Genomic DNA, 21205 nt, shown 5'->3' with positions numbered 1-21205 from the left:
ACATGTGAGACCTATGAGATAGCTCTATCCTCTTATACTTATCCTTTACATGTGCACGCATGCACATACACACACACACACACACACACACACACACACACACACACACACACACACACACACACACACACACACACACAGCCACTTTTACACACCGTGGACTCACAAGGAGAAGAATTCTGATTAGGTTGCATCCAGAGCTGCCACCCACGGGATGCGAGGGAGATATGAATTTGAAAAGACAGTGTAGTGCCGATATGAAGCACCTGCATTGCGGGACAACAGGGACCCCTGTAAAGACCTGCTACCCAGAGACCTGTCAGGGGAGAGACACAGAGAGAGGGGGGGTCTGCATATGGAAGCTGAACTTGCAGCAACCCAGATCTCTAATTAAAGAGGTACTGCATCTTGCACACACACTCTCCTGGCCCAGATAATACTCGCACATCATACAGTAGCAGAGTAAAAATGTACCTTTATCTACAACTAAATACATTTTGATTCAAGTCAGAAAACTATTACAGGAATGAATCTTTTTTTCTTTTGTGAATTAGTTCACCAAATCTTTTTTTAATTTCTGGGTACACGATAAGCATTATGAAACACATTATGACGGGCTAAGGTATTTGACATAATTTCCTTCGATTTACGAATGAAAAGCTGATGATTGTTCAGGTAAAATACATAATGTGTGGAAAACAGTGGGGTCTTAACATATGATTCAGGATTTCTGCCACACGGTGAGAGTTTTGGTGAATTTAGATGAAAATACAAAAACAATGAATTTGCCTCTGGCTGTTTTGAAACACAATTGCCTTTGGGATTTTGGGTTGTGCTTTGTATATGTTCTATGAATACAGTAACAAAAAGGATACAATCTGTGTGCATAGCAAAATTATGCAGACATTAAAACTTTCCAAATAGATAACAGCCGTAAGCTATCTGTGATGTCAGTGTCTATAACCAAAGTACAAGAGAATAAAATGTACTTTTAAAATGAATGGTAATACTATTAATGTGACTGATACATATAAAAGGCTTTTTAAGTGAAAGGGAAGAATTCATTGGCATTGTTTTTAAATGAGATCCTTTTCTACCCATACATCCATGCTTTTGGTACCTTTGACAGTTGAGCTCATTGAAATATGCATGCATCATGTTCATAATCAACAGAATCAAACATTCTGTTCAGAAAACAGAATCCTGGCGGGAGAGAAAATATTTCAGGGCCGCTCCCAGAGATGATTGGCTTCATATGTTATCCTGTCATTCCATGAGCTGTTATGAGAGGATGGAGTGGGTGAGGAAGGGAGGAGAGAGGATGAGGAGAGAGGGAGGGAGGGATTACAGTAAGACAAGGGATGAGGGGGAAAAAGGAGAGGAGAAAAGAAAGAGAAGTGAGGTGTTGAAAGATGATTTGAGAAAGGGGGAATGGCAAGAAGAAGCATGTACAAAAGATGAGGGAACAAGTGCAGAAGGGGGGAGAGATGAGTAAAAAAATTGGGAGGAAAGGAAAGGAAAGAGAAATCAGGAAAGAGGTGGGAGGTGAAAGGGAGATGGAAAAATGAATAGGAGATGAAAGGTAAGGTAACGTGAGAAGGAAGGAAGAGGGAAGGGAAGATGAGTTAAAAGGAAAAAAAGAAAATGAAAGGGAAGGGAAGAAAAGAAAAGACAAGAAAAGAAAAGAAGAAGAGAGTCCAAGTGGAAAAGAGAAGCAGAAAATAGTGAAGAGGTGTGGAGAGCAAAAGAGAAGACAGGAGTCAGATCAAATCTTACGAGCAGCCAATTTGACATCGGCCTCTGCAGTTTGAATCGTGTCTCTTCACCCTATCTGGTTTCAGTCTCGGGCCCGGCCCACCAGCCTGACTGGGTCATACATACGCAATCCTGGGAGAGTAGGCGAGACGCCAGAGCACAACGTAAGGCAGCTGTTCTTCTATTCACATCTCCAGCCAATCAATAGCTACAACCATGAGAGAAGAGAGAAACAACAGTGGTGGAACTGTATTCCTGATCTTGCATAACAGACTGAAGCATACTATATTCAGAAGATAAGGGCATGATTCTCCTGCCTCCAGATGTAGTCTTGCATAGCCAGATCTTCCTCCACAGCGCTGCAAAGGAAGGTCTGGCTGGTCCACACAGATTTGGGATGTGAGAAAAATGCGGTCTGGTTTATTGGCATTTCTTTAAACTAATCACAATTTGTCTTGGGGCGGTGCTAAGCTCCGGACGGAGCCACGGTGCCTCTGCTAAATAGTCTCAGGAAGGAACTTGTTTTATGTTCAAAAGTAGTTTTAGTCGTGCAACAGAAAACTCAGATTGGACAGATAGTCTAGCTAGCTGTCTGGATTTACCCTGCAGAGATCTAAGGAGCAGTTAACCATAGTCCTCACAAATCCACCGGAGGTTAGAACGCCAACACAGAGAAAGAGGAAGGTGACGGACATCTGGCCGAAAATAAGGACATACAGCGGAATTTCCGGCGGCAACGGAGCAATCCCGGAAGTGGAAGGTCTTGGATATAGACTACTCCAGATGTGACATATCTACTACAACCTTATAGATTATCATATTTGCCCAATATACAGAACTTACAGCCAATATATTTATGAAAATGTACTGTTGTATTGTACAGATGTCCATACCAATTAAACATTTTAAAAATACTGGTAAGATATTATGCTGTATGTTTCTATTTAATACAGAGATAAGCATGCAGACAAGTGACATTAGTGCAGTCATACACATAATAAAGCACATTTCCCTTCTTGCTACTTCTTTGAGACGTAAATCACAGCAGTGGCAGCCTTGAATACACATATCTCCATAATGAAATACAGACAGTGACTGACATGTTTTTTTTTCGGTCACCAAAACAAAATATGCTTTGGTTTTGTCTGCATTATTTAGTAACGCATCCCACACAGCTGTTAAACAACGATCTGTAAGGCTATTTTTCAGTTAAAAACATAAGTTTTAAACAAGTCGGGCTGTTTTGTAGTTTTGACACTAATTATTTTTTTTAAGATCTCAGCTGTGTAGGTTTTTACCTGATGGACTCAACAATTGGTAGGTAGCTGAAGCAGCTGTCAGACAGGGTCAGAGGTCACGTCCAACATTTTAGACTGATGGTGCTGCAAAGTCCTCAGTCACGTGTGTGTATGTCAGTGTACACACACTCACACACACACACACACACACACATATAAGCACATATATTTTTATGCACCATTGTATATAGTTTATGTACTGCTTTACACACACAGTCATACAGATACATGAACACACACCGGCACAAAGTTAAAAAAGACAAGCTTTGTTTAATTATTAATCTGCACATATAAAATGATAAAATATTATGATATGATTATGATACTAATACACCATAAAATATTTACAGTTAAGCCCTAGGGATTTATAAAAGGCACATCATCCCAAAACAAACAAGGAAAAAAACTTTCAAAGGCATATAAGTGAAAATTCCTCACTTCTTTCATGCCTTTTGCATTTTCCAATAAGTCGCCACATCCACCTCACTCCTCCATCGTCTTCCTAAAACACATGACCTCTGCAGCCTGTTGGCCTTTGGACTTTGTGACAGTTGGATTTGGAAACTGTGACAGACGGACAAAACATTCTGCTGGTGGTTTGGCTCACATAAAGGATCATTCATTTTTCTATGGCTACTGAAGGAAACTTTTAGTTTTCATCGTTCTTGCTTCTTACAATAAACGCACGGGATTTGTGTTGCTTGGAACACTACAAAACATCATACTGGAATTTAGTGGAAGTAACTGAACTTATATCATTAACTTAACGTAAATATAAGCTTTTAATCTGACAGATAAACGTAAATTATTCAGATTTAAAATGATAATTTGAAATAATATACTGCTGAGAGTTAATTAAATCAAGTTTAAAAACAAAAATGATCAGCATATTAGCAGACTTCCCAGCATGCATTGTTTGAGAGCAGAGGTGTCAAGTAACGAAGTACAAATACTTCGTTACCTTACTTAAGTAGAAATTTTGGGTATCTATACTTTACTGGAGTCATTATTTTACAGCAGACTTTTTACTTCTACTCCTTACATTTTCACGCAATTATCTGTACTTCTTACATTTTAAAAATAGCCTCGTTACTCTTTTCAGTTCGGCTTGTTTTCATTCCAGCTTGTCATTGTTCAAACCCCCCCCCCCAAAAAAACTGTCCAGATAGTGAGTGAATTTGATTGTGGTTGGATGAGAAGTATAAACATTCCGACACCCTATTGGTTTGTACGCGATCCATTGCTCCTGCACAGACCCGGTGCTAATACGCCACCGGTGCCTTAACGACCATTATCTACCGGATCGAATAGCAACGCGGATTTCGGTGCCTTATTTAGGTACTACTCAAATGCCTGCGCTTCTCTCTGATGCTCTGAAAACGGACGTTAGAGGGAACTGAAACATCGCAGCACGGGACGCTAGTTAACGCTACACTTGGCAGCAGGTAACGTTAGCCTACCGTTAGCTAGCAGCTGGAGTTAACGCGGTTAAAATGCTGACAGCTAAACGGTGTAAAAGTGTGTCTGTATTTCACTGGAGAGGATTGTAACACCAGCCTGTAGCTGCCGTACCTTTTTCAGCCCTTCTGAGTTTGCAGGTATGATTTTAATATAACATTATTATAGTCATTATGGACTTTAGAAAAATGTTTTTTGTGGAGGTGGGGTAGTGCACTATAAGCCCCTGTGGGGCGGGCTAAGCTTTTGTCCTTAAAGAAATTTTTTTCCCTTACATTACTTTTACTTTTATACTTTAAGTAGTTTTGAAACCAGTACTTTTACACTTTTACTTAAGTAAAAAGCTTGAGTTGATACTTTCAAGCCCTAGTATCTATACTTCTACTTGAGTAATGAACGTGAATACTTTGACACCTCTGTTTGAGAGTTCAAACAACCCTTCATTTTTTGTAGTTTGAAGATAGCAGACATGATGGTGGCAGAACTTGCTGTGTGTTTTGAACACGTTAAGATTAACAGAACTTATTTCTGTTCATGTTAATGAAAACAGTGTTACCCAGGATGAATGTTAGTTTTGACTTCAGTCCCCATTACACCCCCGTTAGAATTCAACATGGTCACTGTCACAGCAGCCTCGTGTGTTATCCTTGACAGTTGTACATTCTTTGTGTAAGATAAAACTGACTCTTCAAACTGAGAACATATACAAGGAAAACAAATCTGACTGTAACATTTGTCAGTGTGAAGTTATGGGGAAACCAACTTAAAGTGGCTTACAGTGTAGGGGACTTAACTCCTACGTCCAGGGGCTGCCCATACAGTAGCAAGAAACATCCGTCTCTTGGCTAAAGCCACAAGCTCTAAATATTTAGTAATGTCAAGGCGCTCTAAGTCAAAAAGATGACAACAAAACTTCACTACAGAAAATATTTAATATAATACAGAAATATTTAAAAAGATAGTCAATATTTCTAAGTGCTTGGGTAACTCACCTGGTAGAGGGCGCGCCCATAGAGGTTTACTCCTCGAGGCAGCGGCCGTGGGTTCGACTCCGCCCCGCGGCCCTTTGCTGCATGTCATTCCCCCTCTCTCTCCCCTTTCATGTCTTCTGCTGTCCTATAAAAATAAAGGCCTAAAATGCCCCAAAAATTATCTTTAAAAAAGGTAGTCCATTTTATTTTCCAATGTATTTTTGGTGTCCTTTGAGATCCTACCCTGAGGTAATATTTTGTTTTCTTTTTCTCAGACATTCATCATGATGACGTGCAAATCAAATGTCTCACAATGAATCAACTCTGGAGGTATTTTACTGCCTAGTGCCTAGTCTCACTTTGCCAGACCATCCACACGCTGCAGAGCAGAGGAGGGTCTGGCTAGTCCACACAGCATTCCTGGATGGGAGAAAAACCTGCTCTGGTTTATTGGCATTTCTTTAAACGGCTTTGCTGACAGCTGCTTTTACAAGCCAAACGCCATATAATTAGTCAAACAGACAGGCTATTCAGCAGCACAAAGTGCCTGTCAGAAACAGTTATTACAGGGCGGACGCAGAGACGAGGCCTCGGACGCTCTGTCACGGATGCTCTGCTGGGGGAAGCTCACCTGTCATGGCACTGTTGCAAAAATCAGTGTTTGGAATTTGCAGGAGGATAATAGACGTGTTAGGCACAGGAAGAGAAACTGCTGTCAATCCGAAAGGAGACAAAGGAGAGACTTGTCAGTTTTCTTCTTTTATTTCTTCTCTCACCTGGTTAGCTGCGCCTGCAGGTTCACGTCATCCACAGGCCCGAAGGCCAGTGATAAGCTCTGCTTTTAATGACCCCAACTGCAGATTGACCCCGAGCTGCCTGAGGCGGGGTCATGACAGACAGGAGACAGCCCTTAAATCAAAGACTCAAGACAGCTCTTATTTTCAGGGTGTTTTTCTTTCTTTCTCTATTACCTAATCCCCATCCACATTTTTCACATTATTCCCATTATCTCGTCACTTCTTGCTCTGAACGACTAACATTTACAGTTTACATCTTAAGTGCCATTTACAAAGGACTGATATTATCTGAGGACAGTCATGGAAAAATGTAATAATTGCGTCAATAGACAAGTGTCATTTTAATAAAAATCTGCAATGAGATTAGGAAAAGAATTTCCAGCACAGATTGCCTCCTGCAGTATAATAAAGACAGACTGTTGCTGATAATACTGACAATAGCTTCCATAGGCTAGACATCTATTTCAGTGCAAAGTGCATGTTTTGCTTTGCTAAAATTGAAAAGTAATTTTCAATTGATTATAGAAATTGGTAACATCTTGCCATTATTTGCCCCCCTTTGCAGAAAACCTGCACTGTTTCATGCACTGGACATGTTCTCCACTTGGCAGAGATACCATGACCTTAAAAACTATGGTGAATCTAAACATAGCAGCCCATTTGTTCCATTTCAAGCTGAACACCCAGCACGTATGCCAAAACCGTTTCACCCACTTCCACATGCCCTCAGCATGGGTGCCCAGAAACATACAGGGGTTGGTGTGTTTCTATTTCTTTACCATGCATTGCTCATGTATTCATTGAAAGAAATACTGTTACAGTTAAATGGTTTTTATCATTTTAATTTAAAGAGATACACATGATTCTTTCTTCATAGATTTACAGCTAGTGGTGTAAGGATCCTCCTACTCTCTTGCCTCTGACTCAGCACTTCTAAATATACCATAAACTGGATATATGAAAATCTTTACAGGCTTTCTGGGTAGTCATGGGCTAAAATAAACAAACACATCTTTTTGTATGTACTGGGTCAGGCTATTCTCATGAACCATTTGTACATATAGCTATGGAAAGTAATGCACTGTAATTGGTATTTCACATATTTATTACTGTAAGCCTCACATTGACTGCACTGTAAAGCAGCGACTGCTAGTGGCTGTAGTGCTTATGACCAGAGCAACTAGTATAAGACCGCAAAAATCCGCGAACTTATACATAATGGCTGATTGAAGAGACGTTGTGTGGTGCAGGCAGCACTAGCTGTCGTATGTGCATGTACTAGACTGGAGTGTCATGAAGAAACTAGTCTATATCCACAACCTACCACTTCCGGGATTGCTCCGGTGCCACCGGAAAGGTCCTTCTTTTCGGCCAGATGTCCGTCTCCATTCCTCTTTCTCTGTGTTGGCGTTCTAACCTCCGGTGGATTTGTGAGGACTATGGTTAACTGCTCGTCAGATCTCTGCAGGGTAAATCCAGACAGCTAGCTAGACTATCTGTCCAATCTGAGTTTTCTGTTGCACGACTAAAACTACTTTTGAACGTACACATGTTCCACCAAAATAAGTTCCTTCCTGAGACTATTTTGCAGCGGTACCAGGGTGTCATCTGGCGCTTAGCAACGCCCATGACAATTGTGATTGCTTTAAAGAATTGCCAATAAACCCCACAGTGCGGCGGAGGAAGGTGCAAGACTATGGAGAAACTAACGCGATATTTTACAAAAAGTACCAAAACTCAAAAGGTTCGATATATTTGCATATATTTACTTGAAAGGAACCGATTGTGTGAAAAGAATCGGTCTGCCCATCACTGTTTCTGGGTCCAATGGTATCATGTCACTGTCTTTGGTCACTATGCCAAAATGCTGCACAGCTCAGTGCTCCTCTTGGAAGTTTACAGATTTCATTTCTGTGTTGCTGTAACTGGATCAACACTGACCAATCCAATGGGGCAAACTAAAGCTTTAAAGTCAGAGAAGAGGTGCCAGACACCATGAATTGGGAAAGCAAAGGTTCTGCCAGCAATTCATGAGATCAGGAAACCAGACCAGTGCAAATGTGTTTTGTGAAACTCAACAGCCGTGGGGTAATTATCAGAGGACCTATTAGTCTCGTGTAAATATGGAATCAAGCATTTACAGATGTGAGCAATGTACAGCCATGGTTTTTGGTTATGTGTGCTTGCTGTGGTTGCTTCAGCCCAGAGAAAGCTCAGGACATGTCCGACAGTAAGAATTGGCTGCTTGTCATTTTGGAGATACAATAAATTGGAAGTCATGCTATTGTTTTACTTGAGGCAAAAGTTGCCTCAAGTAAAACTATTTATACTGTACTAGTTGTGTACAGTATATGCCTGGAAAGTAAATGCAACAAATCTAGCATTTATCAATGCTAAAAGGAGTTGCCCTTCATTTGTAAGCAAATTATTTCTAGCGGGGACATTATTTGAACAGATAGGGACAATAAGTATTCAAAACAGGCCAGAAAGTACAACAGAATTGCCAATGTCCTTTTACTAGTAATCAAATCTGGTCTAGGATTTATGTGCATCTCTTCACTGTCCGGCCTCATCTTGACGTTTGTTCCCCCTTAGTTTATCACTATTGATGTCCTCTGTTGCCCTGTGATGAACTAGATTGTTAAAACCCGCTTTACAAATGCATTAGACTTTTAGTTGAAATGCCAAAATGATAAGTACAATTATCTACTTTAATGTTGTTATGGTCACAACGTATACAGTAGATACACAGCACACAGTATCATGCTTCTCAGAGATCAAATCTAACATAGCGAACAGAACCTCTTCCTTTGGCTACATGTGATCTAGTTTTACTTATTATTCAATCAAACACATCTCTGCAGCTAATGAGAAATTTTCTATGACAAAGAAAATATAAATAAAAGGATGTGATTATCATAATATGGTAATCTGTCAAGTTATGACAGCTGTGGCAATGTGCTCAAACATATGTCGTGGTTCTACTTACTTGATCAGCCTCATATTTGCAAAAGGATATGGTGTGTATGGTTTACTGTCTCATGATATGGGTATGAAGCAACATTCCTTAGGTCAGATCAGATTTACTTGCATATATAATTATGTGTATTTAAGAACCCACGAGCAGTAGAAGATCTCAGAGATTGTGAGGGATTATAGAAGCGACTGAGCGCTATCATCTGGTTACATTTTATTTTGGCCAATACTTACTTCATCTGCCTCAGTATTACCTTCTGTTTAGTGCTAATTAGCAAATGTTATCATGCTAAATTCAAATGCTTTAAACTCCAGATTGGCCATGGATCAATGTTGAAAAAAAAAACAGTGGTTTATGTTTAATACATTGCCATAGTGTCAAATTGGATTACATGGAAACAGATAACCGACGGCATACATAACAAATTATAAGTCAATTCCATTTATATCGCTAAATTTAATTTATATAACCCCAGATCACAAATTCTCCTCAAAGGGCTTTGCAGTCCGTGTAACATACAACACCTTCTATCCTTAAGACACACATTTCAGCAGAAAAAGGAGAAGGAAACCTTCGAAAGAGTGACAAAAGAGGTATCCCTCTTCCAGGATGTATGGAATACAATATGATGATATGAATATGATATGAAAAATGCTAAACAGAGTAACATTTGAATACCCATAGTAGCCTACTCAAACATGTTTTTCTGTTTAACACTTTACAACGGCTTTAGTCCTCTGTTGCATAACTTTGTAAACCTGTGGGAAAGTTTTCTTGCGCACATCATTAATGGTCAGTGTTAAATGAAACAGAATTACTACAATTAGGGTATCACAAAGTGCATCATTAAACTCACCTGTGTTAAATGTGGAACTAATAAGCTCACCAATTAGAGAAATAAATACTGCCATTGCAACGCTCGACAAAACACTTAATGTGACGCACTGGTGCTTTTCCACGGGAGATTCAGTGTGCTGAGTCGAGAGAGCCATTTTAGTTACATTCTGAGAATCAAACAAACTACCCACTCAAGTATAATATGCAGCACCACAGGAGCCAAGTAGGTCTGTAAAACAATACACAACCCCAATGCCGTGTTTGTGCCGACTGCAAACAGCAACTTCAAAGAGTCTCTGATTGCATATACAGTAGTAATGTTGCTCGATTCATATAAGTTGCCTCAAAGATTGTATGATTTGTTATTGCGTATTATTCCAGGACATTTGCCTTTGCTGTTTTTAATGAGCACATTTGATACCTAATTGGGAGATTAACCTCCTTGCCTGCAGGCTGGAAATTGCGTCCCCTGCTGTTCTGTTTGCTGTTCAAATACAAAGCTCAGACAGTCATGCCTCTCAGCTTTGGTCTGAACTCATTCTTCTATATATCAGTCTGCAGGGAAATGAATCTTGATGCAGTGCTCCAGGAATTGACTGGATAATGCAGCATTTGTACACAGAGAAATCCTGCCTCATTTGATGGAGGAAAAGTTTGCCTCCCATATCTAGTCAGCCATATCGCTGAGTGTCAGGCTGTTTAGTGATAGGCTGATGGATCCACAGCATCAACACATAATGACAGATCATGATTCCTTTAGACGTACACTGATTTGTACACACATCGTACAAAGAGGCTAGTTATTTTCTAATATACTAAAACTGATGTGGTAGAACTTTGAAACATGGACATAACTATAAACAGAACCAGAACAAATTGATTGAAATAAATTCATTCAATCTGAGTGTTGGGTAAATCCAGACAGCTAGCTAGACTATCTGTCCAATCTGAGTTTTCTGTTGCATGACTAAAAGAACCTTTGAAAGTACACATGTTCCACCAAAACAAGTCTCAGGCTAAGGCTATTTTGTGGAGGCACTGTCATTGTGTCCGGCGCTCAGCACCACCCAAGACAATTGTGATTGGTTTAAAGAAATGCCAATAAACCAGAGCATGTTTTTAATTTTCAGAAAACACCATATACTGTATTTGTTGTACTACACATTGCTGCAGCTCCTCTTTTCAACCTATGTGAGGCATCACACTTCTGTTCCATCTTTGTGTCGCACATGCGCAGTAAGTACTGCTAGCTAGTCAGTAGCAGAGCATGAGGGCGTGCCATACCAGCAGCTAGGCGAGTATTATAACATGTGTTACAAAACATTCATCACAGAAGTAAAGGCTAGACTACAATAGAGCTGTTTGGAGCATTTTGTGAACAGTGTTTTTTGTTGGAGATGGTAAGTCCCTTTGAGGTGAACTTTGGGCTTTTTCATTTTGTAAACCTATTACATGCACAAAAAGGATAAATAACACAATAAAGGAAAGGGGAAAAGTCCAAAAGCATAATATGAGCACTTTAAAGGGGTGATAGAATGCAAAACTGATTTTACCTTGTCATAGTTGAAAAATGAAAGTTTTGTGGGTAAATAGGACATACATAAAACCTCAAAATCCCATTGACACCTCTTTCCTCTGCAAATCTCACAATTTGAAACTGCTGCTGACAACGGGCAAATGTCAACGAGGCTCATTTGGATAGGGGCGGGCCAAACCATCACCAATGAAGAAGGAACTCTCTGCTGAGTTCAATGACACCTCACACAAGACTGTACCTTAAACGGTTCAAATGTTATGAAAGGGGGCGTGGCTCGAGTAAGTGGGCATGGTTACAGTATAGGGGGCGGACATGTACAGTATCACATGTAGACCACACATTATAAGTTTCATGTAAATCGGATGATGTTTGTCACATAAGGCGCATTTCCTGTTGCCAGCGGGGGGCGCTATGACCAAAAGTCAATTTTGGCCTGTAGGTGTCCTCGGGCCTGGACCCTTGTCAAAATTTCGGGCAGATACGACAACGTACACTCAAGTTACAACCACTTCTTTGTTCATCGCTAAACACTCAAAATGGCCGCCACTCCCACACCGTCTGACGAAAAGTTTGAAGTCGATCTGAGGAAATCTCTAGGAGGAGTTCATTAAAGTATAGCACCTTGACTTTTAGGCCTATTTCCTGTTGCCACTAGGGGGCACTATGACTTTAAGTAAATATCGGCCTTTATTTGTCCTCAGGGTTGGACTCTTATGAATCCTGAAAAGTTTCGCCGCTGTAGGCGCTCGGGCCCTAAATATATTATAGTTATGCCGGCAGCCGCCCAGCTCCGCGTAGTGCTAAGGGTGACCGCTTTCTCGTCAGACTGTGTTGAGCTCCTAAAGTCCGACACGTCTTACCAAATTTGCAATTAGCCATACATTTTTCGTAAAACGGCCCATATTTGAGCTTTATATAGTTGATTTCTTGCATAAAAAAGTCTTAGAAGTGAATTTGGTAATGAAACATTGCAGTGTCTGAAATATGAGACTTACTGTCTCGTCTCCAATGTGTGTGCATGGGGATTCGCTCATTCAATCAGCACGCAGCTCATCTAAATATTCATGAGCATACCATATTTGGAAGAAAAGCTCTTGTTAGAAATAGGGCCAAAACACAGGGATGCATAAGGGCCAATAAAATATCAACCAGGCCATTTTCAGCCCAACCAATGTTACATACCCCATTATGAGACCTTAAGGAACAGTGTAAAATACCCTATATAATCATTCTATCACCTCTTTAAGGTTAGGCAACTAACACATTTGGTTAAGATTAGACAAAATATGGTTACGGTTAATAAAAAGTTTGCATGTCTATGATGGGACGCAAATCTTTCCTGCATAAACTCAGTGCTGCAATGTGCTGCAGATCAACCAACCACTCATTGACAGCACACAGAACATAGGCCAAAAAATCATGAGATGAAGAATCATCCACTATGAATATATTTTCTAGAATAATGGCTTTAGATACCTCATGGGTGAAGTCTGCAGCAGCTTTCAAAATATGAACGGAGCAAAGTACAAACGATTCTAAACCTTGAACATCTTATCCCATTGTCTGATTTGAACTTTTAAATTAGCGTATAATCTATGTAGGGAGCTTTGTGATTATTTATGATGCTGTTTGCATCTGTTCAGTACTTCGGTCTCTCTTACAAAAGAGATCTCAATCTCTGTGGTATTACCTGATTAAATAAAGGTTATGGTAATCAATAATGACTATGCTGAGACAGCATTTCTCTTGATTTAATCACTGAGGAGCAAACAAACAAGGAACCAGCTCTAAGACAAGGAGGACTTACTCTATTCTGTTCCAACTCACTGATTCTAGCAAAGAAGAAAAAAAATGGGATGCTGTCCATTTAATGACATGAGATGGGGTACATTGCTCAGAATTAGCTCACTGCTGTAAAATGTGAGAAATTTTATATTTTAGAGTGAAATGTCACTGTGTGCACTGTGCACAGTGCTCAGCTTGTTCGAAACAAGACAATACAGTATTCTTCTCACATCAGCGAGGCTGGCCAAGACATTCCTCTCTCCTGACATCCAATATTCCCCGGCACTCGACACAGAGCCACTCTCGCCACCACATCTCCCTTGAAAGCTTCCTGTGGTGCCAACCTGCCCTGAAACTGGTGGCTTATGGGATTTGCGGTCCCTCATCACAGTTGGACTCTCCCTCTGAGCTCCACTTAACCTCCATGGTCTGCACGTCGGGGAGCTTCAATGAGGTGTCAGAGGGAGACTGGAGGGTTGTTTATGTGTTGTGTGACCACCAGGCGGTTGCTATGTACCTTTTATCTATTGTTCTTAAAGCACAATGGAGCTGTTGGCTGATTTCAAGGTTCCTAAGAGATATAAACCTATTCAACATACAGTATAAATGTAGGCGGTGTGCCGCTCAGTGGGTAGAATATATGTACTATAACAGATGATGACAAGGTGTCCAGCAACATTTTTTATATTGAAAAGATATTGACAAAAAAGCCTTCACTTTATGTTCTAAAGTTTCTTCAACGCAGTGCAAAACGGAAGTTGTGTAATTAGTAAAAAATCGAATTAGTTTTGAGCCATCAGCAGTGTGGTTTGAGAAGTTTCAATGGACATTTTGATATGTTTTGACCATAGACTTTAAAAATAAGTGACCAAGCTTCCGGTCCTGAAAAGTGAAGCCAATGCGGAAGTGCCCTCAACCTGCATTCTATCTAATTTCCAGCAGGGGGCGACTCCCCAGGCTCCAAAAAGCTAATTGTATCAGCCAATCTCCACCAAACAGCAAGCTACAAATCTTTCAAGCCCACAGATGGCATTTGCTACTTCAAAGATTGGTGAAGTACTTCTTTAACGTTTGATATGTGTCTGTGTAAGGCATGCTTAAAATGAAGTTAAGATCATCAACAATCTCTGAACCAAGTTCGACCCTCTGGGGTCTATGTGTGACAATGTGCAAGCACACCCAGTACATGCAGAAACCGGCCAGGTGTGAGGAGGTGAGAAAGTAAGTGGGATTTGAAATTGTTTTGTTGTGTTTTGTACTTGCTTATGACTTAAGACAGCCTGTCCTCACCCAGAAAGTGACCGTATAATATGGAGTTATATTACTGCCATTAGTCAAGAGCGCATTATTTCTCACTGATATTACGTTCAGATTTCTTGCTCTCACACTCAAATAGTCACTGCTCGTGCTTAGATTTGCTCTGCTTGTGCTCAAACTTTCTGCTTAGACTCTACTAGATATGTTGTTGTTTGGACAGATTTCCTGCTCTCAGCTTTGAACCTTCTCCTCGCACTCAGGCTGATTCTGCTCGCTTGCAAATTTTCTGCTCTCGGATCTCTCCTGCGCGCTTGGATTTTTTTGTGTTATAACCCTGCCAAAAGTCAACAACCAATAGAATACCAGCTGTAGTGTTGACCAATGAAATGATCCCTGCCCCGTTGAGGGTGCGTTCACTTTACGTTAGAACGTCTGTTGAGGGCGGCTGCACTGTAACCGATAACTGTAACCAAGTTTATATACCCCTGCGCTGTTCATTGCTTTATTATAAGTATATGTCAAAAATGTGCACAGAATGGTCGACGCACTTTCACCTGCACCCATCAGGAAATGGGAGAAAGCTTTGAAGTGGGACATATAAAGTTATGTCCACAACTACGAGGGTGAGTAACATAACTTAAGCACCTAGCTAGCTAGCTAACATATGGCGTTAGCATATAGCCTAGCTTGATGTCCATAAACAAATAGATTTTCTTTATTGTATAGCTAGATTGAACGACATATGACGGACTGTATGTGTATATGTGATGACCTCACTTTGTATTTTTTCCTCGTTTGGTTAACCATGTTCCTGGGATTTGGCTGATTTCATGTTAGAGCCAGTAGTAGAACCTAAACTGTAATATAACTGAAAGAACACCAGAAACTGGATTGTTTGTGTCAGTTTTTGCATCACTGTTGTGTTGTTTAGTTTGAAAATGATGAATTCATATCAGTCTGGTCTGTGTACTTTTTCGTTCATTCGATTTTCATTTCATATGGTATTAAAAAACAATTGCAGCCGGGACATTCTAACTCTTAACGTGAAAAAGCCTAATGTGGTTTAATGTACCTAAGCAATGATCAATGTTTACCAAATGTCTCTCTCATATTGCTCCTCATAACCACTGAAAACTAACGGTACCGTTACAGCCGTGAACTGAAATTCTGTTTCCTCAGTCAGATGGTTCGACTCTCTTTGGGCAGTTGTCTGCGGCGGGAAGAGACAAAGCGTCAGAGGGAGGCAGGGAGAGAGAGTAATAAATACATGTGACATTATGAAATAAAATTCCCCCCAAGCATTATCAAGAGTATAGGTTTCCAAAGTAATTTTAGCCTGGGCTGAAAGCAACACTGGTAGGCTAGGCTGGCGCTGTTGCCTTGGAAATGACAACATCCGGTCTCTGAATATGAAAAAACAGGCCTTTTTTCCTTTCTATTTTCAAGTGTTTTTTTTTTGTTATATGAAATAAAAAAAGGAAAATCACAGCATATTTTAAATTTCTCCCATCCCCTTTTGACCATGAAAGGAAAAAACGCCTTGTATTTCAATTTCAAATTTCGTATTTTAAAACGAAAATCAAATAACCCTTTGTTTTTTGTTTTTTTAATACCTGTTTATGAAATGAAAATCGAATGAACGAAAAAGTACACGGACCCAGTCTGTTAAGTACAATTTCACCACTATAATAAAACAAATCTAGAAATGATATGCTTTATTTGCAACTTAAGCAAACTGAGCAGAAAAGAACAAGTGTTTTGTTTGTTTGTTTCTCTTCTTCTAGGTGTGACTGAAGTACCCCTGTTGTAATATAATAGTAAAATCATGTTACACACACTTATCATTTATGTTTCTTGCTTAAATTCACAGGGTGCACAACCAGGCCTGGGAGAGAAAATTACTGATATCCACAAAACCAAATCAGATAAGGTAAGGTATATATATATATATAGTAATGATGTTAAAGAAAGCTATGTACACCTATTATCTTATGTGTTGATGTCTATGAATTTGTCTTTAATAGGAGCATACTATACAAAGACAACAGTGGAGAGTTGCTGGATCTTTCTGTTCTCAAAGTGCCAGAGATCTACAAGGACTTCACCCCTCTTTCTGCACCATCACCTGCATAATCAAAGTAATAAAAGAGAGAACAAACTATTGTTTTCTCTGTTGACATGAATAGGTGCCTGTAATGTCTGCCAATATATTCAATCAATTCAATAAATGTTGATAAGTATCACTGATATTTCTTAAATCATTGTAGTTTTTCAGAGCAATAAGATACAGATTATTAAAACCATGTTCATATTTGCAACAAATTAAAACCCTGATCAAGGCAAATTGTTTTTTTCATTTTCCATAACATTTATAAAAAAAACAGTACAATTAAATTGACCAGAGCTGACACTTGGTAAATAGCTTTAATTTACCTTGTCAAAACAATGAGTAATTCATAACAAATTGCACAATATTTGACACAAAACCTTCAAAGTGTATGGTTCATACTACGGTGAAAGCAGAACAATTTGCCTATAGGATTTACTGTAGCAGGAACATTAATATTGGCAAACAGATGACCCAGGTTAAGGTGAGTTTGTGAGCAGGGTTATGAATAAAGATAAGATAAACCTAGTGTTCACAAGAGGGATGATTCAGGTATTGCAACACAAATTAAGAATAATTCAATTAAATAGGAGGTATATACAACTAGTAGAATATAAGTGAACTATACAAGAGCAATTAAGGTTAAGTTATGAGGTAGTGGTAAGCTAAAGTGATGTATAATCAATAGCATGGAGTCAAGTCAACAGTGTACACCAGAATAATATATACTGTGGTTAAGTAATGATACTTACTGTTGTTTGTACTAATATAACAAAACAAAAAATATACTAATATAATATAGTGTGTGATGCAGTATGGAGAACAACCAAGTCCCATATGAACCCAAGAGACTTTTAGTGCAGCTGTTGATGTTCACTACAAACAAAACTTGCAGATGGTTGTAGTCTGTAGTCAGCCGTTCAGTAGGTAGATCTGGAGCAGATGGTTGTAGTCTGTAGTCAGCCATACAGTAGGTAGATCTGGAGCAGATGGTTGTAGTCTGTAGTCAGCCATACAGTAGGTAGATCTGGACCAGATGGTTGTAGTCTGTAGTCAGCCATACAGTAGGTAGATTTGGAGCAGATGGTTGTAATCTGTAGTCAGCCATACAGTAGGTAGATCTGGAGCAGATGGTTGTAGTCTGTAGTCAGCCATACAGTAGGTAGATCTGGACCAGATGGTTGCAGTCTGTAGTCAGCCATACAGTAGGTAGATCTGGAGCAGATGGTTGTAGTCTCTAGTCAGCCGTACAGTAGGTAGATCTGGAACAGATGGTTGTAGTCTGTAGTCAGCCATACAGTAGGTAGATCTGGAGCAGATGGTTGCAGTCTGTAGTCAGCCATACAGTAGGTAGATCTGGACCAGATGGTTGTAGTCTGTAGTCAGCCGTACAGTAGGTAGATCTGGAGCAGATGGTTGTAGTCTGTAGTCAGCCGTACAGTAGGTAGATCTGGACCAGATGGTTGTAGTCTGTAGTCAGCCATACAGTAGGTAGATCTGGACCAGATGGTTGTAGTCTGTAGTCAGCCATACAATAGGTAGATCTGGAGCAGATGGTTGTAGTCTGTAGTCAGCCATACAGTAGGTAGATCTGGACCAGATGATTGTAGTCTGTAGCCAGTCATACAGTAGGTAGATCTGGACCAGATGGTTGTAGTCTGTAGTCAGCCATACAGTAGGTAGATCTGGAGCAGATGGTTGTAGTCTGTAGTCAGCCATACAGTAGGTAGATCTGGAGCAGCAGGTTGAATTCTAGCTATCATGGGTTGGTGATATGACACACACAGATCAACAGGGGTCGAGCCCCTTAGCCCCACCTGGATGAAAAGAACGTGAAACAAAATACTTGTTTTTTCAGTTCAGTTTGCTTTGTATTAATTGAAAAAATAACTGCTATTTAAGGAGAAAATAAGAAAGCATATCATTTTAGATTTGTTTTTATTATAGTGGTGAAATTGTACTTAATGTTACAACTTTTTAAACAGACTGATATGAATTCATCATTTTCAGGCTAATGCTATATGAAGGAATGAAGACTAAATTCTGATGAACAACACAACAGTGATGCAAAAGCTGACACAAACAATCCAGTTTCTGGTGTTCTTTCAGTTATATTACAGTTTAGGTTCTACTACTGGCTCTAACATGAAATCAGCCAAATCCCAGGAACATGGTTAACCAAACGAGGAAAAAATACAAAGTGAGCTCATCACATATACACATACAGTCCGTCATATGTCGTTCAATCTAGCTATACAATAAAGAAAATCTATTTGTTTATGGACATCAAGCTAGGCTATATGCTAGCGCCATATGTTAGCTAGCTAGCTAGGTGCTTAAGTTATGTTACTCACCCTCGTAGTTGTGGACATAACTTCATATGTCCCACTTCAAAGCTTTCTCCCGTTTCCTGATGGGTGCAGGTGAAAGTGCGTTGATCATTCTGTGCACATTGTTGACACATACTTATAATAAAGCAATGAACGGCGCGGGGGTATATAAACTTGGTTACAGTTATCGGTTACAGTGCAGCCGCCCTCAACAGACGTTCTAACGTAAAGTGAACGCACCCTCAACGGGGCAGGGATCATTTCATTGGTCAACACTACAGCTGGCATTCTATTGGTTGTTGACTTTTAGCAGGGTTATAACACAAAAAAATCCAAGCGCGCAGGAGAGATCCGAGAGCAGAAAATTTGCAAGCGAGCAGAATCAGCCTGAGTGCGAGGAGAAGGTTCAAAGCTGAGAGCAGGAAATCTGTCCAAACAACAACATATCTAGTAGAGTCTAAGCAGAAAGTTTGAACACAAGCTGAGCAAATCTAAGCACGAGCAGTGACTATTTGACTGTGAGAGCAAGAAATCTGAACGTAATATAAGTGAGAAATGCTCTCAAATTGAAATAATGCGCTCTTGACTAATGGCAGTAATATAACTCCATAGTATAATTACGTTACATTTTAGGTGGTGACCTCTATTGGCTGTAGTAATTATGGCAAGAGCAAACGAGGAAGTGTTTCACAAAGTAGCCAGATTCCCAAAGACCTTTCCTTAAGGAGACTGGGGTTTGTGTCCCATGTGAAACCAAAAGCCAACTGTCATTTTGAAATGAACCGTGTTTTTTCTATGAGATTTACGGATCTTAGTCCGTGACGCAATGATGTCTGTGACGTCACAAATCCTCATTTTAGTAGTTTTACGTGACTCATTTTAAGCCAATCCCTGATGTTTTACTAACGCTAACTAAAGGTCCAATATGTAATACTGACAGGTAGCGTTTAAAATGGTTACGGCAGTCCAAATAAAAAAAAACTGGAGAGAGCCATCTCCCCGGCCCCTCCTCCCCAGCGTTGAAGTTCAGGGGGTTGCCAAGTTGGGAACGCTAAACCCAACGTCCCACAATGTCAATGTTAACTAGATGCTAGTCTTCCTTTACTAAACATTACTCCACAGCACAGCGGAGTTGCTAGATGCTGCTATGTTGACGGTTATAAAAGCTAGGTCTCGCGGAGCTCATTACCCGGCTGACAGCCACCTTTTCTGGGCTTAACATCACTGCAACAGCCACTACAAAGACCTCACTGGACCCTGGTCACAGTCACAGTCTGTTGGCTACAGACGCTTATCAGAAGTGGGGGAAGAATTTCAGCAGTGGCTTGTCGGTACTACTACTTTCCAGACCCCGTTATACAGTTTATTTATACACTGTAGGACTACATTACACACTATGGTTGCATGCCAGTTTGTAACAATGTGGGATTCATCTTATCACAACCTTGAAGCTGGCAATGGTAACAAGAATATTACATAACATAACATACCGTTACATACAGTACATTGCAGAGCACCCTGTAGAGAACATAAGCTGTGTCCCAATCCAACAATTCAGGCTACATGGTTGTTTCCATTATGAGGAAGTCAAACTTGAGCTTTCTGTCATATGTGTGTCACTGTGGTTGTAAACAGCTGTGGCCTTCTTGCCTGGTCCTTCGGCAACGTTAGCAGTTAGTGTCTGTTAGCATGGCGGCGCTAGCACCAGTCGAGGTCACTTCACCGGCTGTGTCTAAATTTTTTTTGTGAATAATTAACTTGATTACTCTATATAATTTAATCTGAGCACATGAATGCTGAAATGATACCGATCTCTACTACGTTAGCCCTGATATAAATTAATGAAGCTTACATGTTTAGGAGGAAATTTGCCCACTCTGGCCTTCACCAACTGCCACTTAGCTCGTTTGAAAGCCATGATGTCTCTCTCTCATGGGTGGGCCAAGTTCTCTGGGCGGGCAAAGCAGAGAAAGGGGAGGTAACCTTGCTCCTTATGACCTCATAAGGAGAAGATTCCAGCACTTCCTGTGACGGTTTGCAGTAAAACTATATTACTGTTAAACAAATAAGGTTGTGGACCTTTTCACATATCAGCT

At 40.1% G+C, this 21205-nt stretch overlaps 1 long non-coding RNA gene across 1 annotated transcript; it reads left to right on the top strand.

Annotated features, from left to right (window-relative positions):
• The first annotated feature begins 15258 nt into the window (after positions 1–15258).
• LOC114564782 (uncharacterized) lies at positions 15259–16737 on the top strand. The gene is made up of 3 exons (XR_003693836.1): positions 15259–15295; positions 16543–16602; positions 16697–16737. It is a non-coding gene; the product is annotated as an uncharacterized LOC114564782 (long non-coding RNA).
• Positions 16738–21205: the final 4468 nt, after the last annotated feature.

Source organism: Perca flavescens, chromosome 12 (genome assembly GCF_004354835.1).
Source record: "Perca flavescens isolate YP-PL-M2 chromosome 12, PFLA_1.0, whole genome shotgun sequence".
Taxonomy (NCBI): domain Eukaryota; kingdom Metazoa; phylum Chordata; class Actinopteri; order Perciformes; family Percidae; genus Perca; species Perca flavescens.
The sequence above is the reverse complement of the archived record's forward strand: the minus strand, read 5'-3'. Positions and strand labels throughout refer to the sequence as shown.